The following is a 27306-nucleotide window of genomic DNA, read 5'->3' as shown; positions in this document are numbered from 1 at the left end:
AGCAGTTAGACTGTTTGAAAATATGAATTGCACCAGAAAATATGATCTTTCTGAGGCAAAAGCAGCTTTAACGAAGCAAGAAATAATATTTTGGTCCAATTTTTGCTGGAAAAGTGTGTTTTGGATACAAGTGCGTTGGTTTTAATTAGTAAGTCTGTATCAGACTCTAACATAAAGGTAAAGGAATTGAAATTAAAATAAAAGATGAAATTAATATTAAGAAAACTTGAACTTCAGAAAGACAAAGAAACCAATGCGGTTATATAAAGAAGAAAGAGAGGAGAATGCAACTGGAAAAGTGACACAAATGCAATTAGATAAAGAGGAAAGAGAGGAGAGTGCAACTGGAAAAAGAGCATGAACAAATGCAATTAGATAAGGAGTTAAGAGAGGAAGAGAAAGAGGAGAGCAACAAATGTAATTACAGAAAGACGAAAAACAAATGCTGTTGGAGAAAGAGAGAAAAATACAAATGCAATTGGAGAAAGGAGAGAGACAGATACAAATGCAAAGAGAGAAGGAAGAAAGGGAATATCAATTTAGAATAAGAGAATTAAAGCTGGCTAGCGAAATGCAAATCCCCACTTTACATACAAATTCAAGTGTTGATGTTACTAAGAATTTTAAATTAGAGCCCCCTTTTAGAGAAAAAGAAGTAGACAAATATTTTCCATATGTTGAAAAAATTGCTGAAAATTCGAAAAGGCCAGGGGAGCATTGGACTCTATCATTAGAGAGTGCAGTATTGAGTGTGCAGTTACTAGAGGTATGGCAAAGAAAGCTCGCAAGAATGATGTTGTCCAGGAAAGTATTCCTTTAGCTGACACATGTATTGGTCAGGCTTTTGATGTGGTCACTTTTACTCCTTGTTTGGATGAATCAAAAGGTATTAATCGCTGATCCTCTTTTAACTACTCATTCTCTTTATTTTAATCAGGGTGACAAACAACAATCACTTCTCATCGAACAGGAAAAAGATCCTGAGATCTTTTGTTTGGTAGAAAGGGCCATTACTGAAACTGAAGCTAAGGAAGTACCTATTTGTTCTTTCATCAAAAATGGTATTCTTATTAGAAAATGGAGACCTCCCGAAGTACCTGCTGGTGACGTGTGGTCAGTGAATTATGAAATTGTAGTTCCAAAATCATACAGACGGGAAATTCTTAGTCTGGCCCATGAAACTTCTTTGGTTGGTCACTTAGGAATTAATGGGTATCACAAGATCTTGAATCACTTATATTGGTCAAAAATTAAAAAGTGTTGTTGGTAAATACTGCAGAGCTTGTCATACTTGTCAAATTGTAGGAAAAACAATCAGAAGATACCTAAGGCTCATCTGCAACCTATTCCTGTATTTGACGAACCATTTAGCAGAGTAATGGTAGAATGCATCGGTCCCGTACTTAAGACCAAGTCAGGTAACCATTACTTGTCTACGATAATGTGTGCATCAGCATGATTCCCAAAGGCAATTCCTTTGAGGAATATTAAAACTAAAACAATAGTAAAAGCTTTAATAAAGCTTTTTTTACTCTATTTGGCCTTCCCAAATCTGTTCAATCTGATCAAGGGTCAGATTTTATGTCTGCAATTTTCCAGCCAGTTATGCTTGAATTTGACATCGAGCAATTCAAGTCAAAAGTGAAATTATGGTTTGACATAACTACAGTGGAGAGAACTTTTGAGTCTGGTAATAGAGTTCTGTCTCTCTTGCTCATTAATCAAAATTTGTTTCAGATTAGGTATTACGGTCCTTTCAAAGTTAAGAAGAAAATGAAATTGTAAATTACACACCTGTGAAACAACACCCGTACAGGATGAACTGTCTCAAAAAGGAATACTTGAAAAAGGAAATTCAGTATTTGCTGGAGAATGATAGCCGAATAGAAGTGACTGGAGTTCACCGAGAATACTTGTACCAAACAATACTTTCCGTACGTGCACTGATTATAGAATGGTGAACAGTGTGTCTAAAACAGATTCATATCCATTACCAAGAATCGATGACTGCACTGATGAAATTAGAAATGCAACGTATGTCACCAAATTTGACCTTCTGAAAGGATTTTGGCGAATTCCACTGACCGAAAGGACAAAGGAAATTTCGGCATTCGTGACTTAAGATGGACTTTATCAATATAAAGTGATGACATTTGGGATGAAGGGTTCATCAACTACTTTGATCATGGTGATGATCTTCCAGTGTGCTGTTTTTCTAAGAAATTAAATCAGCACCAAAGAAATTATTCCACAATCGATAAGGACTGTTTGGCTTTGATATTACCATAAAACACTTTGAAGTTTACATTAGTTCAGCTCCTTCTCCGATTATTGTGTTTAGTGATCACAATCCATCAGCAAGATGAAAAACAAAAATCAGATATTAAAGGCAAGTTTGTTGTTGCATGAATACATTATGGACATCGAGGGAAAAGACAGTTTAATGGCAGCTGCACTTTAATGTGTATAAAAATATATTGTTTCATGTATACTTTGTGTCATTCATAAGATTTCATCTTATGATTTTTTTACCATATGAATATTTGACTTGAAGAAAAAAAAGCTCTATTGCATACATCTTTCTTTTTCTTAATGAGGGGAAGTGTTATGTATAATTAGTTTAATTATTTGTCAGTTTTAAATACTTTGATTTCATTACATGTTATTGTAAGGTAACATTGTTTGCTGGACTTGATATTGTCCAAAATTGAATTCAGTTCTGTTTGACGTGATTGCATTTTATAAATTGTTTTTATTTCATTGATGTAAACAATAATAGATGCATTATCCTGTATATGAATGAGCCAATTGACCTAATTATTATTCAGGTAAACATGTTGATTTGGGTTAATTCTTGGATAAATTTTTTAATTTAATTCGCAAAACAATTATTTGTTAATTTATACTAAGGTTGTTGTCTTCAATCTTTTTTATTGCTATGATGATTTAAAATCTACTCATCTGCAAATCTATAGTACATATATATATATATATATATATATATATATATATATATATATATATATATATATATATATATATATATCCCAATATAGGTCCCAAAATTTGACCATGACTTTTATTAATCCTCTAATATTATTAAACGTTTTATCCATTTTTTCATAAGAATTTAAATATTCTATCAGAAATGAGTTTTGATGAACTTGAAAACTGTAGTACCTTTTATCTGATGTTGACATTGATAATCAGAACCCTAACGTAATATGCAACGCACCTTTTGAAAATGATACTTAAATGTCCCCTAATCAGTCTTGATAGGTTCACAATATTAACAAACATTTTATAGACTAACAATGTAAACAGAGAATCTCAACATTAAGCAACAATGCTCCCTTTTGGTAATCGTACATAATTGCATCAACTTTGATTTGTATTACCAATTTTTCCTTCATGTATATCTGACCTGTTCAAAAGTGATTGTATAATTGTAATCTTAATACTGGTTGCTTCTGAACTGCAATAAAAAAACATACCTTAGTTTACATTTTCGTTTACATACATTAGTGAGTGACGGTCATTTTCCCAAAGACAATCGAATCCACCTGTAAATTTCTGGTGTTTACTTTGAAGACAAATTATACATATTAATAATGCTGCATATTTGGTCTTATATGGTCTTCACTAGGCACATTGATAGACACAAACTACATGTTTCGGATGGTTATTGAAGGTTAGAACTGCCAGAATACTTTTCAGTTTTAATCATCATCACATGAACATTAGGAAATTGTCACATATACATTTGTTTCAGGTGTGATTTAAAAAAATAAAACATGCATCTAATGCCTTATGAATTCTATCAACCGTGACGGTGTTTCGAATGCTTGCAAGTTCAAATATAATCAATGTGTATAGACTAGATGTATTGCAAGAGAAATGTTGCATATTCAACGCATATGTTCTTTTTTCCACTTAACAGGATGATAAAAAGTGTTATAATTTGGCACATTTCTTCTGACATCACATTTGATTAGGTCCATAGAAGCCATCAGCTGATTATACGATCAATTTAAGTAAACTATGCTCACTGGATTTATCCTAGAAAAATGAAGACAACACAGTATAACGAAGCATTATCTGCTGGTACGACTCTACCTTGAGGATTGCCATGAATTTTTACCACACATAATCTAATTAGTTCTAAATGAAAATGATGCCACTAAACATTCAATATGGCCACCACAGCATCCATCTTGATCACCCCACAGAAACCTATGCAAGCATTCTATATATTAACATTTTATAAAATGGCTGCCAGTAGTATTTTTGCCACGAGAGGTTTCATGCTTGTATTTGGCACGTTCATTTCTTCTTTGTGAATCTTATAGGATACAAAATCCATACGAAGGCTGAGAATCTAATGTAGGAGAGAAACTTTGTTCAGGTGATGTCCTGTGTGCATGATGTGAAAAAAACAGTCGTTTCCTCGTTGTCTTCGTCAGAAGCAGCAATGGTGCTATGCTGCCCCAAAGAATGCAGTAATAGTGTTAGGCTGCCCCAAAGAACCCTAATATTTTGGCCGTCAAATAATTGGCTCATAATTTTATCAGCATAAATAGTAGACACATGATAACTAATCTATTTCATCAAATAGCTGTGCAAATATTTTTTTTTTACTCTTTCCTTGTCATTCATAATCAGTAATTATAAGTTTAAATACAAATAAAAACAATGGCATGACCAGCAATATGAAAATCTTACAAAGTGTCCCTCTATGCGGTAAATTTGGAGCATGTCAGGGACTTGTATAATTTGTCAGATATTTGTTTTATTCATGAACAGTGCTTGACCGTTCAGACCTTGTATGGTTCATCTTTACATGCAAACTGTTACGCCCTCGGTTTCATACCCATTGGTTCTCTTAAATGGTTCCTGATTGTTGTTCATCTTTTTGTTTCACGTCAGTTCTCAACGCAAGATGCCGGCGAGTATACTTGGTTGAATAAGAATCTGAGAAACTCCAGTAAGAAGCTAATGGCAGCTTTCTCACTTACCCACAATGGCCGAGCCAAAGACTCGAACCGCCTGATAAGGATGAGATGTTGGAGATCAGTAAGGGCGAGCGTGTTGGACCACTCTTCCACCGAGGGCCCTAAATGGTTACTGGTTGGAGTAAATTGTGTTCATGTTGATCATCAGAAAGCTCCTGAAATTTATATAGTGACTTAACTACTGACAATAAATAAAAAATGATTAATATGTTTGCTTTTGGTATATTTCACGGCAGAATATAAAATCCACAAAAGTAGTATATTGGGTGATTTATATAAACATATTGTATATGAAGATATTGAGTTTTTACATCAGAACGAAATTAATAATACTATCGATAAGTTAAAATCTAATCGTTCAATCAATCAATCCTCTCTGCGCCGTCTGGTGCTTGAGGCGACAGCAAGGGGGCACCATTTTGGTCTGTCTGCTGCTGTTATGAGGGCGGTCTGCAGGGTGAGGCCTCTGGTCTTGAGTTCTCGCTCCACGGTATGACGCCAGGTCTTTTTGGGTCTGCCACGGTTCCTTTTCCCCTGTGGAGTCCATCTCAGTGCCACCCTTGGTAGTGAGTCAGGGGGCATTCTGCAGACGTGGCCGAGCCATCTCCATCGACGAGTTGCAATGGTCTCAGCGATGGTGTTTGCGCCCGCTCAGTGCCGGAGTTCCTCATTCGAGATCATGTTTGGCCAGAAGATCCTCATGATCCGTCTCAGGCATTTGGTCTGGAAGACTTCGAGCTTGCGTGCTATGTTAGCAGTGGTCTTCCAACACTCTGACCCGTACAAAAGGACGCTCAGCACGTTGCTCTTGAAGATACGGATCTTTGTGTGGGCGCTGAGGTTTGTTGACCTCCAGATGGGCTTCAGCATTGCGAAGGCCTGGTTGGCCTTGCTGATTCTGGTGGTGACTTCCCTTGTGCAATCTCCATCCGTGGCGACCTTGCTGCCCAGGTACGTGAATTCGTCTACTTCTTGCAGGGGCTGGTCATTGATGGTGATTGGGTCGCCCACTCTAGTGTTCTACCTCAACACTTGTGTCTTCCCTATGTTGACTCGAAGACCTATGGTGCTTGCTGTCTGTACCAACTGTTGTGTCTTCTGTTGGATATCCTGGTGTCTGCTTGCCAGCAACCAGATGTCGTCGGCATAATCCAGGTCATCCAGCATTGAGGTCAGCGTCCACTGTATTCCTTGCCTCCTGTCCTCTGTGGTGCGGTGCATGATCCAGTCAATGGGCAGTGAGAAGAGAATCGGCGAGAGAATGCATCCTTGCTTCACTCGGGTTTCCACCTTGAATGGTTCAGTGAGTAGGTTGTTGAGGGTGACTCTGCACTCAAAGTTCTCGTACAGGGACCTGATGACGTTGACAAGTTTCTGGGGGATGCCATAGTGTCGTAGGATCTTCCACAGAGAGGCTCGGTGCAGGCTGTCGAAGGCCTTCTCAAAGTCCACAAAGACCACATAAGGGGATCCATTCCACTCATGGGACTGCTCAAGGATCTGTCTCAGGACGAAGATGTGGTCGATGCAGGATTTGCCCTACCTAAAGCCTGCCTGTTCCTGTCGTAGAATGCCGTCCACAGCTGTTGTGATGCGTTGGAGAATGATGCGACTGAAAATCTTACTGGTGATGGATAGTAAGGAGATTCCTCGCCAGTTGTTGCAGTTCCCCAGATCTCCTTTCTTGGGAAGTTTGACGATGATTCCTGTTTTCCATTCATTTGGTGCTTCTTCACTATCCCAGATCTTTTGGGGACTCTGGCAAAGAAGCTGCGGTGTCTTTGTGGCTTCTGCCTTCAGCATCTCGGGGCATAATCCATCATCACCAGGTGACTTCCCATTCTTCAGCTTGTGGATGGCCTGCTTGACCTCCTCAACAGTGATGTCGTCGCAGTTGATGTCAAGGTCCTCCTCTGCTTCAGGAATGTCAGCGAGTACTGGTGGGTCTGGGCGATTCAGTATGGACTCAAAGTGTTGCTTCCATCTCTTCAGCTTCTCCTCCTCCACTGTGACAAGAGCTCCATCTTCATCTCTCACTGGAAGGTCGTGGTGCTGGCCGTAGTCGCCCTTCAGCTTCTTGTTGTTCTGGTACACCGTCTTCATGTCTTTCTGTTCTGCTGCTGCCTCCGCCTCCTTTGCCAGTCTCTCTGTGTATTCTCTCCTGTCTCTCCTTGCTGATTTCTTCACCTCCTTGTCTTGTTCTCTATACTCCGTCGAAAGTCTCTCTTTCAGTCTTGGTGACTTGGCGTCCAAAAGTCTCTTCTTAATCTGTCTTTTCTCGCCTATGCGAGTCCACGTCTCTCCACCAGATGACTAGTCTATCCGTGTGAGAAACGTTACGCGGCAAGGATGCATTGTATCCCCATTTATGTTTAATGTCTATATTCATGGTCACAATAATTATCTGAATAGGTTTTCTGTTGGATGCAAACTCAGCGCCTTGTTTTGCAAACTTAAATTTTGCTAGTACGTATGTACTTAACCCATATATTGGCGGAATACGAATGCTATGCAAATGTTACTGAGTACAACACGAAACAATGTTTTGCAAATGCTTAAGTTCTGCAAATCAATGAAAGGCTGCAGTCTAGCATGGAAAATATTTCCCATTTCACCAGCAGATTTCCAAATTTGGTGAAATAAAAACATTTGTATGTACTGAGGACTGACTTCTTTTAATTTCAGGTAAATAAAAAAGAGAATGTGATTTATTTTTATTTACACGACTGTCACACTTTTACAAATTAAGATCTATAACTGATCCTTCAATTTGTCTTAATTATTAAGGTAAAGTTTCTTTGTTAGTATTAAAAGATTTACTTTTTCTTATTTTATTTCAATTTCTTTTAAAATCAAATGATCGTGTTGGGTGGCTGTCCTCGTGCAGTTAACGTCAAAAATATTTGCGCCTCACGTGGAAATCAAGTCCACAAAAATGTCCTTCACTGACAGGGCACACTTACGTTCGAGGTTCACCATTCAAGAACTATGCACGAGATACAAATACTCGTCTGACACGCGAGAGGCACAACGCCACCTCCTGCCTCCGTATTTTTCTCTATGGGGTTTTCAACTCTCCTCTCGTAGGCGTCATGTTCTTGGGCTTGTTTGCAGAGGTTTTATTCCACATATTTTACCAAGTATGATGAACTTAATTTAAATAATATCGGAAGTCAGAATATGGAAGCCTGCATTCAGAAACGGTGATTTTTTAAAAAATATTCTTAATTTGGTCATCAGGGTAGAAATTAAAGACTACAATTTGCTTTTCATAAAAGTTCCCACAGATTAGTACTTTGTAACATAAATGGACATGCCATAACCTAAGCCTTAACATCGATGAATAATATAACTGGACATTCCATAACCATAACTTTGCCATCGTTGACGTTGTACCACGTTACCTTTCCTGTACAAGCATACTCATCAACAAATCAACCATCTAATGGAAGTCTATATCAAGCGAAATCTTTCGTATGATTTAAAAAATACGTATACATGGGTTACATGTAAAAACAATGAAAAGATATACATAGCTAACTAGTCTAATATGTAGACAGACTTAGAAGACGCAAATTTTATGTGAATCAACGAAAACAATCAATTTCAATCGTTTAAATACAACATATTGTTTATTAGAAAGCCTTTTCCAATTCAAGAACAAAAACATCGTTTTTCTGAAATACTAACGGATGGTCTGGTGCACGATTATTCAGAGCTTTCAACGTGGAAAAGGGGAATTCAAATTACATTGGTTTTTTTAAATATTTTTTTGTCAAAGGTCAACATACTTTAAAGCTTCTAGTATAACTGTAATATCTGCCATATTATATGAAGATCAGAACGGGATTCTGTACAACGCCAGCCGGAGTAATGCGATCAAGAGATCCTGATGTATTTATTCACATCAGTAAGGACACGACTTTAGAAAACATAAACTATATTATTCATTTCTTGACAGTTCTCAAGAATTTCAAATAAATAATGTTCTGTAATCAGAATTCGCGTTTTTTCGACTATCTAACTGCTGTTAGTTGGTACAGAAAAAGCACAGTCTTGTTGAGGTTAACTACGTATGTGTATTGAATACGCGATCGCCACAATATGGTCTCGTTTGTGCGGAATGTGCTGCATATTAAGAACATGCAGATGAATATATTCGAAATCGGTTCTCGTTTACTGTGAAAGATGTCTTAATAGAAGATTGAGGGGGATAGATTCATGGGCGATGGAAAATTGAATTGATCTGGGTGTGAAATTCTATAAACGCCAATTTTCTATGATTTTTGTTACCTAAATGTAAACTAGCCAGCATGTCGCAGAGTGAACTGCTTTCGCTTGATGACGATTCATGTCAGTATGATGAGAATCTAGCAAGCAGATTCGTGAACTATGAAACAGTCAAACTTCCAATAATAATGTCTTTATTTAAAGAGAATAACTCGTTTGAATACAACCTTCCTTGATGCCCTGTAATGAAGAAAAAAGTATATATGCATACACATTCATGCATATTTTCTTCATGAAATTAACCATTTACAAGTAAATATATCTACAAATACATACTAAGATACATTATGAAAGTAGAATTAAAACAGTGTTTCCCTTTACGCACATTTGTACGTCAGGGACGCACGCTGGAGAAAATTGTCGCACACATTTTGTTGCTGTGCGTTTTTTTTGACGCAAAGGACTTGCATAATGCGATCAGGATTTATTTAATATCCAATGCATTGGACGAGGGATGGCATCGTGCATACTTCGAGCATAGGCATTGACTGGTTCCCAGCTTTGTTTACTACCTGTGTTGCGCTCCTCTATTCGTATAGCGGAGTGCAACGCAGGGAACATATGAAATAAGGAACCAGACTAGGATAGGCAATGTTATGACGGAGTAGCTTCCCCTAATCTCGCGAGCCCTCACGCGATTTCGATCGATCTCAGCAGGATATCATCTTGATGTTTAACCTCAGTGCTTGTTGCATTAGAAAGTAATCTCCAAATTAAAACGTTGTGCACTAAGAATCATTAGCGAAGAAAGTGTAAGAAGCAGAACACAAAAGAGTAACTGGGAATCTAACTTTAAAAAAATCTGCCCTCGTTCGCCAAAAGATATATGGAGAAAACATTATAAACCAAGACATTCTTTCACAACAAAGAGATTAGTAAACTTGCCGAGGCAAATGCATTTATTTGGACTACACAGTCAGGGGTCATTGCAGATTATTTTTTGGTTTTTAACTTTGCTGCAATGAAAGATCGTGAAGTTCAAGTGTAACTTATTAGAAACAAGATGAATCATTACCCTCCTTGATTTTTGAGTAAATTTGTTCTAGGATGAAGCACAATGAAATCGATGATAGTACACATTTTATTACAGGCAGTAAATTAACTGCTATTTGGTTAAAAAGATTTATTAGGCTTTTTACATTGGCTTGTATGTAATGTGTTGGTCTGTAATATTACTTCAAAAAGATTATAAGGAGAGTACGAATTTCAAAGAAAAATGAACTAATAAAATTATTCTTTGAATGGACAATGCATTTGTTTGTTAGTTTATTTGTATGTTGAGAGAGAGAGAGAGAGAGAGAGAGAGAGAGAGAATGTTGTGCAAGTTGCAATATCCTATTTCAAACTGTAATGAGTCAGATGAAAATTTGTCAGTATTTGAGCCCTACATTTTTTATTTGACCCCCAGTTCTGACACCAAGGTTTTTTTAACCCTCAGTTTTACACCCCTGGGGGATACACTGATTAAACTATATATATATATATCTTTAATAATTATGTTTGAAAATGACGTGGCATTTAGTCTAGTTCAGTATTTATAGGTTACTGCATTTGTATGGGAAAATAGGAACGAGTTTTTCAGAATGAATACTGCACGAACCTGTGAGTGCAGTATATCCTTCCGACAAAACGAGTTCCTATTTTCCCATACAAATGCAGTAACCTTTTTATTATATGCTCATTTTTTTATTCAACCTAAGGTTTAATTATATAAACAAAATACACTACAAGAAACAACGTAAATGAATGAATGCCGTATTCCAAACTAAATACGCAAGCGCAGATTTGACATTAGAAAATGATATCATTATTAATGCGCGCATAGCTCCGCCCAGATAAATTTGAACTTAGTCGCGCGCGCGGTCGACATAACTTTCGAAAGAAAATGGCGTGTCTAGTTAAAATTGAAATTTGCAATCATATTGTGAATGACTGGGCATTGCAACGACTTTTCCATATGATCTGGAGTGAATATATTTTGGTGTTTTGTTTCGATTCGACGAAAGTTTGTGATTTTGGATTGGATTCATCTGTGCAAATTATACATGAAATACATCGGATTGAAGTGGCGAGGGAGAAGCGTGTTTACGTCTGCAAATGTGTTTCTGTTTCTGTCACTGAATGTTTGAAATCATAACGTGGGAAAAATATGATGTCTTTCAATTGCAATTTTCAAAAAGACACTACGGAATTTAATGTGGATTTCATTTTGAGTGCAGTAAGGAGGATGCAATTGCACTTATCATCGAAATTACACCACCCTTTCGAAATGTGTAATCCAGATTGAAAACCTATGACATGGCTCATGTAATTCGAATTTGCAGAATTAAGAAAAAACATTTTGAGGAAATTCAGGATGTAAAACTGTAAGTATATTTTATTTTGCCATTCTTATCGCCAGCTAAAGAAAACTGTATATGCCTTGTTATTTGTAAGGACCTTATCCGTCATTTATACAAGGTAGCTAGCCTAAATCCGTAACATTGTATCAACGCAAAATGTCAAGACAGTTGGGGTTTTTTTTGCAGTCCACGAAACATGTTTTAGTTCATTTAGAAACAAGTAAACAACTACAACGTAAAGAGCCTCTTACGCGAGTGTACATGATTTGTTTACAAATCAAAAGTGCTGACGCCTGAGTCCATTGTTTATTTACAAAAGAAAGTAGTTCCTTTATTCACGTGAATGCTGTATGTGTATTGTCGCGCGCATTCAGTATCGGGGAATATTGAACGATTCTGTCAATGTAAAGTTAACGTGGGAAAAAATGAGCATATAATAATATACTCTTTCCTAGGACAGTTCATACACTGAATTCAGGAAAATTTTATATACTTTGATAAATAAGTTACTATAAATGATGCAACACAAGTGATCACTTTTAAGAGTAACATTGCGATAAATCCCAGAACTCAGACTTATATATTTTAGTTTGTTAATACGTAGATTTAAAATACTGCATGCACATTATTTTTTAAATGATTATCTGAATCAGCTAATCGAATGAAATCAGGAAGCGAGTTCCATATTTTAGCCCTTGATTACTGTAGACTTTATTTGAACTGTTCAATGCAACGTTTTGATAATTCTAAATTGTTAAAATTCGACCTTAAATTAAACGGGGAAGATGTTTTGGAAAAAAGTCATGCGCTTTGTAACATCTCATTTGATACATTAAAAACAAAATTACTTCCTGAAAATGTATTCTCTTGTCTATTCTTAAACTTAATTCTGTGAACATGTCTGATGATGATAGAAGCATCACGAACAAGCCAAACATTTCGTTTTTAAAGCCTGTAAATTGTGTCAAGTTGGGGACTTGTACAATTCCCCTAGTTGTGGGACAGTAGCCAATCGTTGCAAGTTTTATAACAAAGAATTCTGGACTCCTCTGCCAGGTACTTTTTTCTAAATTCTACCAAGCAATTAAATTTTAGACGCAAGGAGCTACATGGTCTACGTATTTTTCCCACTTAAAGCTTTGTCAATGATTACTCCTAACATCGTTTAAAAACATCACAGGTCTCGACCTGTCCAACAAAAGCCATACAGTATTTTAACACTCATCCCCACAAATAGTATTAAATTGTCGGTCCTTTATACTCTTGATGCTATTCTAAAGACTGAATGCTCATTCACATTCTGATGTCTTGAGCATAACGAGATTTACAGCTTTGACAATTCATGGTCGGGTGAGGAATTCTGAATTGTCTTCTGTTCTTTGAATCTATTTATGCCTATGTAGGAATGAGAGTACTCATGCTTTTTTTTTTCTTTTCCAAACGCCGCAAAAGTCTGAATATCTCGTTCATTGATGGAAACAAATGCAGTTGGGAGGTATTCGTCACTTTTATATTATTCAATAAATACTGAAGCTTCAAGTTTCGTAATTAGCACTTGTGTCGGTTCTGCATGGATGTTGAACAAATTCTTTATTTTCTTTCAGGTCAAAAATATCGTATTTCGTTATCTGTTGTTATAAAACATTGGCTTCACTGTCAAGCAATCGCACAGGTATGATATCACTCGTTGTGAATTCTTACAAGGAACCAATGAAAGCGTTAGTTTGTACATTTTCTCATTCATTGATAACGCACTTCCCTTATATGCAGTTATAACGTTCGATTCAATTAAGCAGATGTTGAGAAGGTTGAACGACATAGCCAACCCTATCCAATAAACAGCCTTAATCTCGCCCGCCTGTTAGAGTATCAAGTCTTTCATTTATATTTCTGATTACGTGTATAATAATAACAAATAAATTTTTTATAAATAAAAAAACAAGTAGATTGTCCAGTCGTGTGCACGTAGAAATGTGTGTTCTCGATCTACGGTCTCTGTCTACGCCCATGTTTTTTTTTTTTTTTTTTCTTCTTTCTGCACGTCCACATCGGGGATTATTGCTATTTGTTCAATTTACTGCATAATTCTCTTGAACGAGTTTGGATGGGCTACCTAATATGCCTAATAGAAGGTATTTGCTACCAGGCATTTGACGTCTTAGGCCTACATTTGTTGACACCTCTTAGCCCTTTCATAGCATGTCTTGCTATTTAGGACTTAGAAGTGACACCGTGTTTTTCTAAATATGTGTCTTGCATGTATTTCCCTGTCAACCCATACAGTGTTTGACGTTCATTTGATTTAGATAAATAATAATATAAATAGTATATGAATTTTGCAGGGTTGCTTTTTGTTTTGTTCATAATATTTAGTTTCTTTATCCCATAAGCTTTGGGATTATTACGTACTCCCTTCCCTTGGCCAGGGCTGGCCTTGTGTCTGGCTTCCGTTTTCCCTTGGCTTGGAGCTTTGGTCTGTACTCCCCACCCCTTGGAACATTTTGTGCCACGGGTGGGTTTCCGTCCCTTTTCCGATTGGTTGTTAAGGACGCGTAGTGACTTTGCCAGAGTCATTTTGTCCTGTGATTGTAGTTTATGTGTATGTTTTGTTGTTTTTGTTTGTGTTATTGTGAGGGCTGGCGCTATCTTGGTCAAATCATGTATTGGTCTGGATGCCCTATCTATTCCTAGAATAAGATTTTGGAATAAATAAGGATTTAGGTCGAAAAGGGAAAATAATAATATGTCTACCTATTGTGGTCTGTATAGCCCATTTTAGACCGGATTTAACCGAGTTTCTCCGTAATTATCCGAATAACCTCTCGAGTCACTTTATACTCCAGCCAATCAAACGCTGGTGGGCACATGTACATAAGAAAATGGCATCCATTGTTGTTTATAAATATTTCGGAAATAAAACGTTGAAGAAATGTCTGCTAAGGCTTCACTGGACAGTTTATCTGGTGAATTTTCATCCGACAATGACCTATTACAAAATATGGAGAATAATTTTACAATGAAGATACAAATAAAAACAAACTATGGATGTTTGTAGAAAGCAAACATGTGAGATTTTGACTGCTGCAATCAGATTAATTCCGAATGCAACTGGTGGCTTTTATACTGAACCATCACTGCCACCAACCCTTCTTTTTATATTCAGTTTTGACAAAAAAGAGCTATTTTGAATATTTTCCAGTGAAAGGCAGCTAAAAGAATCAGTATGTGCCTTATGCATGAATCAGGTTCACTAGGACAATAACAAATTAGCATACGTTTCATCCCCCCCTCAACCATCTAGATTTTTAGATATTTACTTCTGTAGCAGACACATGTAATTACGTAAGCCAAGTCGGCTGCTCATTCGCAGCCCAAGTTACGCATTTGATCTCGAATGCTCGTCTAACTGTGACAGGCAGTCACCAACAAGCGGACCCATTTCCAAGCCTAACTCAAAGTAAATTTCAACCACATTACAGATTTAGCTTCTGTGTGGATTTATAAATGCTAGGCTTGTGATAATTAGGTTCAGGCCTTCTACCTTAAAAATTAGGGGTGTGTCAAAATACGAAACGTTCCAGTGAGACCTTAACTGTCTAAATGGAGGGCTTGATGGCGAGTGGGAATAGACCCAGCACACACTCAATTTTTCAGTCGGTATCTTGTGTATGCCATAGTGCAGCACAATGCCACCTAAGAAGCAAATACGATAGGGCAGGGAAAAGAAGTTGTGCACGGGAGGAAAGGCTTTGAGGAAACATTGGCAACCAAGGCTTCTCGTAAGAGCGCACCACAATGAAAGGGTAGTTCAGAATAATAATTCCACTGGAACTTCAATTTTCATTTACCTTTAGGGTTTACAGATCACCGTTGTGATCTTTCATTAATTTGTCTTTTCAGATCACTGTTGTGATCTTTTTCATTGGTTTATCGTTTTGCAGTATTTTGAATTTATTGCATTATATACTGTCTGAAATCTTTTGTTTCAGAAAGTTTTTCTCTGGTAATGATTTAATGTTTTTGCCATACAAATAGTATATTGTCTTACGCAGTGGCGCGAGACACAATGAGACACAGTGAGCGATATTAGATAATCACATCGCAAATCGCTGAGTTTAATCCATTCGTGTGACCATTAAGTGAGCATTATTCAATATTTGTCTTCAATAATACAACTTTCACCGTACTAATTTTAATGAATAGTGCGTAGAAGGTCTTTTGCAGCTTCGCTTTTGGTCTTCAAACGATATTGGCATTTGATTTGTATATGCATACTCAATTTAGGTGAGCTATATATAGACACCATAGTGTGAATTAGAGATTAATAGTAAAAACAAATTAATTCTAAGAGAAATAATGACAGCAATTAAGAGCACCATGTATAGAGGGGCAAAATTAGAAAACTACTTCCACATAAAGCTGGAAAAGGGACATGGGACAGATATTCTGGTGGCTTTACATCCCGCGGAATGTCAGATGTTAGACTTCGGAGCAGTAGAAAACTGCCCCCGACAGTCAGACATTATCACCGCCCTAAAGGTAAAAGGTTTTGACATTGGAACGATAGATGGGATTCAGAATGGGGGACGTAACAAGTTTATAATTTGACCTACAGACTTTGATACTCTCTTACTCGATGAGGGCGAATTCGACGTAAAGGGCCTTAGGGAGTTGGTGACAAAAGCACTCTCCCCCCCCCCCCCCCCATAACCAGAGCGGTCGAGCCCAAAGCTAGAGAGATCTTTATCCCTGGGCTCCCGCTCAAGGTTGATAATGAGATAGTTGTTGAGAAAATGTTCAAGACAAAAATTTTGGGACACAAAATGGCCAAGGTATGGGGGTACCATCATGTCAAAACAGGAGTCAGGATAATCACGGTCGCAAGAGAAGAGGCAGTCAAGATCCCTACCTTCTTCTACGTATTAGGATTTCTAGTGAAATCCTCGTACCAAGACTGCGAAAAAGAAAGGGCATGTACCCGATGTAGGGTTGTTGGGCATGCACCAAGGGATTGTAAAAACCCGTTCGTCCCTAAAACATATGCCAGTGCTGTAGCGGCAACGTCAGGAACAAAGCAGGGTGAAATGGTAGATGCTACAGATTCTGTAAACGAAAATGTAGAAAAACAATTGCCAACTCTAGCGGAACAAAATCCAATTACAACCCCATTAATAATTAACACAACAGGGGTCAGCAGTACGCAGGTACACCCTTTTGACACTTCGGGGGGAAAAGACATGGAATGGGAAGACTTTACACCCCACCCCACCCCCCAAAACAGACAAACCTGAGAAAACGGTATACAAGGAAGAAACCCTTGAAAGAAATCCATATTTTCTTCTTCAAATTGAAGACGAGGGCCCCTCTCATGACGATGTAACAAAAGAGAAAGACGGCACGGTGGACCTGATTGGATTGAAATCAATGACGTCAACACCGGCGCACAAAAAAAGAAAGCACCACACTGCCTCACTAGGCTCCTCCTTGGAAGATGAGTTGAGCTTAGGAGAAACTGATCAAAACAAGACACAACAAACATTTTTACCAATTGTAAGGACGACTATAGGATGACAAAGAAAGCAAAGAAAAACAAGCAGACAAATGACACAGGAAACGAGACAGAGGAGGAAAATGAATCGAATGAGTCAAAAAATGAAACTGACATGGACGTTAATTTAGAAACAGAAAACAAAGAGGGAACTGACAAAACAAGTATAAATGTAGAAGACAAATCAAACATAGAAGAGATAACCGAGGAGGAGATATCAAGATTGAAAGAGGCTCTGGAAAAAGACCCGAGCCTTACTAACACACAATAATAAATGGAATTTATCATATTTTAGAATCACAATACAATTAGATACATAATACAATATAAAGTGATGCGGCACCTGGTTAAGTGTAGAGTCGAAAATGGAAAAAACAAACTTCCGAATCGCTACTATTAACAGCAAAGGAATAGACAAAGCGAAAGCAGACAAAATAGCCAAAGAAGCAAACTTTGATGTTATTATCATACAGGAAACATATATTCGAATCACGCCGGAACTCAGATACTTTATAGAAGACAAATTAAATGTAATAGTTATATGTAACGATTTTATAAATAATGACATGGGGGGTGGGGGTGGTTTGCAACAATAATAAAAAATACACAGGGAACTAGCTGGGAAAGGTATGGTGAAGGTGAATTTTTTAAGGGACGCCTATTACACGTAAAAGTACAAAACTGGCACATAATAAATATATATATGCCAGCTAACAAAAGTAAGAAATTAAATTTCATTGAAAACCTATTTAAGTATTTACAAGATTTCACAATGGAATACCTAATTTTAGTAGATGGTTTTAACTGGGTAGGAGATAAAATTGACATGACGACTGATCTAACATCAAGCGATAAAATATAGAAGACAGAAATGTTAAACCTAATAAATAAACATAAACCACGTGACATATACACGAAACTAAACATTTTAAAAAGGGAATTACTTTTGACTACAAACTAGAATAATCAAGTAGACTAGATAGATTTTATGGAAACTTCTATAACCCCTTAAATTATATAAATTCAACCATTACAGATACAAAATAATCCGACCACAAAATGGTCACTCTGGACCTAAAAATAGGAAAAAGAGATAAATGGGGCCCAAGACAATGGAAACTGAACAACAAAATATTGAATAAACAAGAATATATAGATATAATAAAAAACGAAATCGAGGCTTTTAAAAATGAAGAAACTGTTAACATAATAAATGAATGGGATGCATTAAAAGCTATATTAAAAAGGAAATCAATCGAATATTTGAATAGGAGGGCAGAAAAAAAAAAAAAAAGAAAAAACATGAAATTAAAATAACCTTAAGCAAAACAAGAGATGAAGGAGAAAACAACAACTTATAAATAAAATTAAAACCATCGAAGAAGACGAAAACCAGGGCAGAATAATCAGGGCGGGAAAATGTACAGAAATCTATACAAAGACAATTAACTTATATAAACGGGAAGAATTTCGGAAAGGGGGTGAAAAACTAGTAAATACAATAAAAAATAAATAATGCAACTTATACGGCCAAAGAAGATATCCATAATAGTATTTATTTATACTACAAAGAGTTGTACACCACACAAAATATAGATCCCATCATAATCGACAACTACCTAAAAAATGTCGACTGCGATATGATATCAACAGAACACAGAGATATGTGTAATGATGTCATCGCGGATGAAGAGATTAAAGAAAACATCGCTACACTCACGAAAAGAAAATCGCCAGGGAAAGATGGACTCACCGTGAAATTCTATCAGAAATTCCACGGTGAACTAACACCGATCTTGAATGCTGTATACAACAACATATTTTTAAGTAAGAAACAAATGTCAAAGTCCATTAGAGAAGGAATTATTATTATCATTTACAAAGGGAAAGGCGATAAGGATGGTATTAAAAACTGGAGACCAATATCACTTTTAAATACGGATTACAACATTTTGAGTAGGATCTTAACAAATAGGGTAAAGGGTGGGATAAACAAAATAATAAATATGAATCAAACTTGTGGAGGAAAAGAGCGGGATATTCAAACCAACATTTTAAACATTAAAACAATAATAGTTACATAAATGAAACAGACACGAAGGGTGCTATGGTACTCTTCGACCAGGAAAAAGCTTTCGATCGATTGGAACAAAACTAAATACAGAATGTACTAAAACAATTTGGCTTCGGACCGAACTTCCGAAAATGGACCGAAATCCTAAACACAGGGATAACCTCATGTGTCCAGGTAAATGGAAAATGCACGAAAGAATTTGATATACAACGAAAAGGGAGGCAAGGGTGTCCACTATTCATGCCATTCTACGTAATGGCAATTGAAATTCTAAGTCATAAAATAAGAAACAACCCAGAAATACAACGAATACAAATACCAAATCTAAAAGAAGAATTTAAAATGTTCCAACATGCTGACGATTGCACGAACTTAATAAGAGAGGGAAAATCTTACAAACACCTAGAAGGTGAATTTGAAAAATTTGGAAAAGCGTCCGATTCGAAATCAAACCACGACAAGACTGAAATTCTCAAAATAGGTAACTGGAGAAGCAACCATCCTGGATTACCTCCTAACCTACTGAGAGATATGGTGAAATCTCTAGGGTTCTACTTCGGTAAAAAAGAAACTGTAGAAAACTGCAAACATATAGTCAAACAAATACGAGGAAATGCGAAAATCTGGGCCCTAACGCCATTATGCATCATGGAGCGGGCCCAAGTGACCAAAACATACTTGTATTCAAATATCAGTTACACAATCAAATCAAATGATATGGAAAATAAACTCTGAACAAACTCGACAACGAAATTATAAAATACATATGTTACTATAAAACACACTATATAAAAAAGAGACTTTATATAGAGCAAGAAGTAGAGGGGGGTTGGGACTGCCAAGCGCCCTACTACTAAAATTAATTAATATAATAACTCGTCTAAAAAAAAGTGCAACCTGAGTCTGTTATGGCGTGGGAGGCACTGTATACCTACTGGTTTGGCTTCACTATGAGAAGCCGACCGGAGATGTATAGAAACAATAAAATCACACAAAAACTTGAAGTGCCACGCAAATTTAGATATATAAGAGAAATACTATTAAAATATATGGATAATACAGAAATATGGCAGTTAGATATAAAAGGGTTTATGATTGGATTAGAGAAGATGTAACTAAAAGAATAAGATGTATAGTAGAACAAGACAACTGGGGGATCAACTGAGGAAGATCTTGGAAAAATTGGGAGAAAAAAATAAGATCTGTAAAAACACAAAGTATTATTTTTAAATATCTACACAACGCCTGGCTTACAAGCGAAGAAGCAGTCAAACGTCGTATGATTAATACAATACCGAAATGCCCTTTATGTAAAACAGAAAACTTTACCAAACTACATACGATTGCCCAATGTGATACAAAAAAGGATACTACTGATTAGGGAAATATGCAAAAATACAACTACCAAAGAAACAATATACAATATATAGATGTGGAGTATGAAAATAAAGTGGTCTTAAAAATAATTGATTACATAATAGCAAAAATTCTTTCCAATGGCCAGGTGATAACCATTATAAAATAACGGATGAAAATACAAACGTCTTGCCTAAAAAAAAGTACAACAAAAATTTGAATAAACAATTACCAAAAAAAAAAAAAACAATTTTAGATACAGAGTGGGAGATGGGGGGAGGATTCTCAGTAATACTGTCCATTAGGGGCAAGTAACGCAAAAGCGAGCTGGAGCACGGCCCACATCTCTCACCTCATAGTATCAAAAATACGAAACACAATTAATAACTGATATTCTACATAAATATTAAATAAATAGCTATAATCTCTCAAAATAACACTATACTGGGGGTGGGGCGAGATCTGGTTTTATTGCTACGGAGCATCGATCTCATCTCTCACCTTATGGAGGACAGAGTTGACTTTATACTGGGACAAACAAAGGATCACCAGTGTGCGGACTGTCTTAATCAAAATCCCGATTTTATATTTTAAAAAAGAGAAGCAGGAAAGAAGGGAAAAAAGAAAAAGGGAGAGAAAGGGCAAAAATTAGGAATAAAGATCTATTTTAGTTGCTTAATAAAAATACTTTGCCTAAAAAAAAATTATATACACTTTATACATAATATAGACTAAGAGTAACAGGGAACCACCATATGGATGAAGTAAGTTATACAGACGTCACAGGGCTACGTCACATGGTAGTACGCAAAGTGAACAGGCCTGCGAAAGAGAAACAGAAAAACCCACATGGTGGAAATGGTCAAACAGAACAAAAAAAACAAGGGTAAATTTTTTTTACAATGAATAGGTAACGATCTATACTATCCTGAATGGACTACCATTAACTCAAAACATACTTTTGGAAATTTTATAATCTTTTATAAATAAAGGAGGTGGCTAAATCTGCAAAAGGAGAAACATTATAAAATAAGGAAAATTGTGGATCCTTACTCAGGGATAGCCTCTTTGTCTGAAGAAATTAAGATATAACGAGAAAACGACACACAATGAACACTCAATTAAAACAGTATGTTTCTTTTTAAAAATTATATATTACACCGTTTTCTCGACAAAATTCAAACTTTCTCTGCCAAATAATCAAACTAATTTAAATCTTAGCAATTCTCAATATTTTGGAACAATGTACAAAACTAAAACTAGTACTGTATGATAAGACAACTTGGGAAAAATTCGATAATAACTGCCGTCTCAACAAAGAAAAATATAGCACACATACAATATATCAAACACGTGTAACAAACACGAGACTTAGGAGATCATTGGCAAAGATCACCAAACAAACAAGAGAAGGAATACCCACACTGGGGATTAAAACCCAGTGTCGGATGAACAACTCTATAGATCACACTAAGGATATAAATACCCCATCAAAAATTTAACATTTTGAAAATTTTTGATAAAAATTCCATAATAAAATATACAAACACACATATCCTTGGGGAATACACAAACATTTAACAGCAGTTTAAAAAAAAAAAAAATGGAATGGGGAGGGGGCATCTGTCATCTGTTTCAGAGGATTGGTCTCACGTCTCATATTAAAGCTTTTTCGAAAATTTGAGAAAAAAGTAATCTGCAGAGGTTGCAAAAGTCACTCCAATCAAGGATGTGGCATTAAATTCCGTCGTCTGCCATGGAGAGATGATTTGCTGTGCAAACAGTGGCTCATACGAGCAGGAAAATCGGAACTTGAATTGACCGGAAAACGAATGTCACAATTCAAGAATGCGAGAACGTGTTCGCTACATTTTAGTGCTGATGGTTAAGCAACCTCTACTGCTTTATCGTCGAGAAATATTCCAGGTTTTTTATACCGCATATTAATACTAAAAAATTCCTTATGTTGGTCAGTGAAATGCAATTTATTTAATACGGTATCATGATGAAAAAGGTATATAAAATATGTCATACGGAAAATAAGATTGTTATATAATTTAGTATCGTAAATTATTTTGATATCGTGACTATATTCATTACTGTCTAATCTTTTAACGTCATATTCAAAGTTTCTGTTAACCATCTTAGTAATTTATATAGTTAAGTAATTAATTGCTAAAGTAGTCTATTTTTAGATTATTACTATTTTTAGAACATGATACACTGAAATCCCCTCCTAGGCATATTCTTACCTTCAATCTAGAGTTAAGTGTGTATTTTTTAAGCTATATAACGTGTATAATATTCTTATGTCCATTTTTAAATTCAGAATTTGAAAGACAAGAAGCTGATGCAGGACTGCTACAGCTCACTGTATCACATATGGAGCCCAAAAGAGAAATGTTTATAGTTTGTGTTATTCTTATATTTGTCAGTAGATTGTTCACGCCTTGTAAATGTATGTGTCATCAGAGTTGATTTCTCACAAATTTTATTGTTAGCCTCTACCAATCAGTTTTGTTGTGGCCTGACACCACTGTCTGGTCTTCATCTTTGATTACCAGTTAATTGTTAAAATAATAACATTGAATACATTATTTTACTACTGTGAATAATGCAACCTATCGTATGTCTTTACTTTTGAATATAATATAAACAAAGTGCCAGTAAATGTTGCAATGTTTAATGTAGTTTCAATCACTAAAATAATCGTAATTACAATTTAAACACAAGTGTCTCATTTTCTGTATGTCTTTTACATTGAATATTTATATTTTACAGTTCATCAAATCAATCCCGATACCTGCACAGATAATACAGGAAATATACCAGAGGATGCAGAGGGTCCTAATCCAATTACTGAACCTCGAACAACTGCATACTATAATACAAGCATAGAGGATACAGCAAATATTCTCGATGCTGCTGAAGATATCATTCCAATGAACAAACCTCAAACAACTGCAAATGATGACAACTTTAATATTAATTTTTTACCTGTTATACATAAAAAATGACATACTGATTTTAAAAAAATGAAATGTGTATTTATATACTTTGCATATGTTTTTTTTTTTAAGTAATGTTGACCAGTTTTCCACTTTATGAATGTATAAAAGTCTTCGCATTCCACTGAATGATTGAAAAATGCTAAATAATTATAGCCATATTTTCTCTTTTGAACACACATGCTTTAATATTAAACAATCATTGCTTTTGAGGTGAACACTGTATCTCCTTGCAAAATAGAAAATTTATATGGCCCTTTAAACTTTTTCTTTTTCTTATATAATAGACTTGAAACTGTTTATGTCACTAGCCTCTCTTTCCTGTGTTTGAAAAATATTTAAATATTTCTTCTAATAATCCCCCATTGTAAAAGATCAGAAAAAGACACTATTCTATTAATTTTTTTAATAGTGTTTTCATAATTATTTTCCAGGATATTACTGGGAGATGGGGGGGGGGCGGGGGCAACGATGATCAAATATAAGAAAAGCAACAAAAGAAAGTTCCCCCACCCACTTGCAATCATTTTATTTCTTTTTACTTATGACGTGATCATTTTTCAAAAGCCCTTACTTACTCCACGATTGACCCCATCTCAAATAAGAAAAAGTTAATTATTCAGCTATTCTACATCACAAGTCACACCAAAGAAAAACAAAGTTTCCATAGGAATACAAAGAACTCCCGCCAAACAAAAGCGCACACATGTAACCCCTCAACAGAAGCGGTCGGCAAAATCGAGTACAGACATTAGTATACGTGCAGAGACACTAACTGAAACATCATCTTCATTTTGTCTCACGTCTACTAATACAACTCAGACAGACTCTAAGATAACATGTGAGAAGTCAAGTCAAGTAAATATTTCAAAATTTGACAACTTAAAAAATTCAGACAAAGAACTGAAAAGATATACTGGTATTGATGATTACAAGCTTTTTACAATACTACACAAATATTTAGTGAGTTGCTGCTCTCCTATAAACCCTAACCCTAACCTTAACCCTGGTCATGGTGATCCGAACAAACTTTTTCCTCACATAGATTCAGAAAATCAACTTCTTCTTGTACTGTACAAATTGAAACGAAATCCTATAGATCCAGTTCTTGCCTCTGACTTTAACAGTTCTTTTGGTGGAATTTTTAAAGTTTTATAAATTCTGGATTAAACGAATATATAGGAAATGAAAGATTATTAAAATATGGCCTCCAAAGGAAAATATTCAAAAACATATGCCATTATCAACCAAACAACATTTTCCAGATCTTGTTGCAATTGCAGATTGTGTAGAATTTAACACACAGGACCCAAGATGTCCAATAGCTGGAAAACAGATATTTTCAAATTACAGAAATTGTCATACTGTCAAATCTATGTACACCTCTGCTCCAAATGGAGCTTTGATTCACTGTTTAGATATGTTTGCTGGAAATTTATCTGATAAGGAAATTTTTGGACAAAGTGATATAGTATACAAACTGCAACGTGGTGATGGTCTTATGGTTGATAAAGGTTTCTTGATAAAAAATTTAGTTCAAGGAAAAGGAATAACTCTTTATAGACCATCATTTCTCTCTGACAAGATCAAATAATTTGACTCTCATGACCGCGATTCAGGGAGATTTATAGCTAAATCAAGAATAACTTGAAAATTATAATGCTTGCCTGGCTACATTTGCATTTTTGAAGCAAAAAAGAACCCAATACTGTACATGCCTCTCATGAATGAAATTGGTTACATATGTGGCTTTTTAGCAGAGGCAGATTTACCGAATTATGAATTTCCCAGGTATAACGCACCCGAGTTTTAAAAAAATCCGTCAATAATACCATTGATGAGTTTTTTTCCCTAAAATACTCGCCGAGTGGAGAAAGATAACACACCCCAGGATAACATTATCTGGTACAATAATGGACAACACAGAAAGGGCCGTCATATTTCTCCATAATTCATTTACGCAGGATTTGTTACAAGGAGTTGAAGACCCTACCATCAATCACTTGCACTGATTCCTTATTTGCGTCATTGTATATATAATATTTAAATACTTGTCTGAAATATAGTATGGAAGAGTTTGAGAGATTATCTACAATCAAGCCTGATTCGATCTTGACAGTATAACTCGAGACTTGCGGTGGTGAACTCTAGCTGATCCGACGAATAATCTAATTAATAATATTCGGAATGCTAAAAAAGAATTTCGTGATGATGGGACATCTCACACGTGGTCGACATTCAAGATCATGCGCAATGACAAAGTCATCCATGAAATCATTGATGCTACAATGAACGATGAGCGGGCGAAAACGATTATTGATTATCTCAATGATCACATATATTTTTTCAGAATAAAATGTGTTGTATTATCAGAAACAGATTCCGCTGAGTGGATTATCCGTGACAAACGTGACCCTGTCCTTGCTAATGGAAAAACCGCTGTGCTAAGTAAACATTCCAAGCCAGGAATGCTGACTGGAATTGACAGACCATATTACGCTCGAGCGTATCCTATGACCGCGGTTATTTATGGAATTGTTCAGCTAAATGAAATTCCTAACATTAATGATCTTGCGCCAATGAGATTTTCAAAGCTGAGCTGTGTAGCCGAACGAGTAATCGAACAAATAATACAAACGCGATGCGTGGAAATGGGTTAACGGATTTACGACATGAAAAAAAAAAAAACAAATGGGCCGAATCGGTCAAGGATACCGGAGCTACAATAAGTGATGTCGCCGAGTTAGGAAACAAATTAAAATTTCCAATAAGAGTAGCAACGATAATCAAAGAGATTTTATACGAATCAAAGAATAAATCGAGAGGAGCCCCAATTGAAATTATTGATGATAATGTGCATGCCTGGACCAGCGCAGACACAATATTTCCACGAGATCGGACTGTAAGATTTTACCCAGAGAAAGAATCTGGGACAAACATGTTTGATTTTATTCACGAAATAAGTAAAAACGATCCTGTATCAGTATGGCTATTTTAGAGTTCCGATGATGAGAAATATGATCAATTTGTACGACCTAACGGCGAAATATATCGTAAAGAATCTCTTCATGAAGAAATGAAAAATCATGCGCAGAAAGTTTCAACAGAGAATACTGAACAATTACTAAATAATTGTTTTACAGTTCCCTTAGTTGCAGCTAACTTTGCAAGAGAGAAAAATTCGTGGGAGCCAACACGATTTGAACTTCTCGAAGACGTACAACTAAGTTGCTGTGAATACGGACACGGTGGACTGTGGAATACCAAGAATGACCACAACGACGTTATCTCGGTTGATATGGTCGCGTGTTATCCGGGAAGTTTTCTTGGTTACGGAGAATGTTCTGGATATTTTAAAAGATTTGGAGACCCCACAAACGAAATGACCAGAGTATCGATAATGGACCACTACCTGATTTTACTCTGACCCGATTTGCTCGTATTGTATCATTCGAGTTTGCTAAAGGTCTTCATTCGATCTGTTATGTTTGGTTTGGTAGGCACTTTTCAGAAAAACGCTGGGCACCAATAGCTTTATTACGATGTATGCTTGATTGTAAAATATTAATATCGTTGATTGTAAATGAGGCAATTATATCATATCGGAGGCAGACCGAAGTTTGGTTACCACCACCTGATGATGATAAAACCGCAAAGGATCTCGGTAGATTAATAA

The 27306-nt window shown here is 36.0% G+C and overlaps 1 pseudogene; it reads left to right on the top strand.

Moving 5' to 3' along the window:
• The first annotated feature begins 17557 nt into the window (after positions 1 to 17557).
• Positions 17558 to 25443, top strand: LOC149777716 (uncharacterized; annotated as a pseudogene).
• Positions 25444 to 27306: the final 1863 nt, after the last annotated feature.

Source organism: Sinohyriopsis cumingii, chromosome 17 (genome assembly GCF_028554795.1).
Source record: "Sinohyriopsis cumingii isolate HCF-2022 chromosome 17, ASM2855479v2, whole genome shotgun sequence".
In the NCBI taxonomy this organism is placed as follows: Eukaryota; Metazoa; Mollusca; class Bivalvia; order Unionida; family Unionidae; genus Sinohyriopsis; species Sinohyriopsis cumingii.
This window is presented reverse-complemented; position numbering and strand designations above follow the sequence as displayed.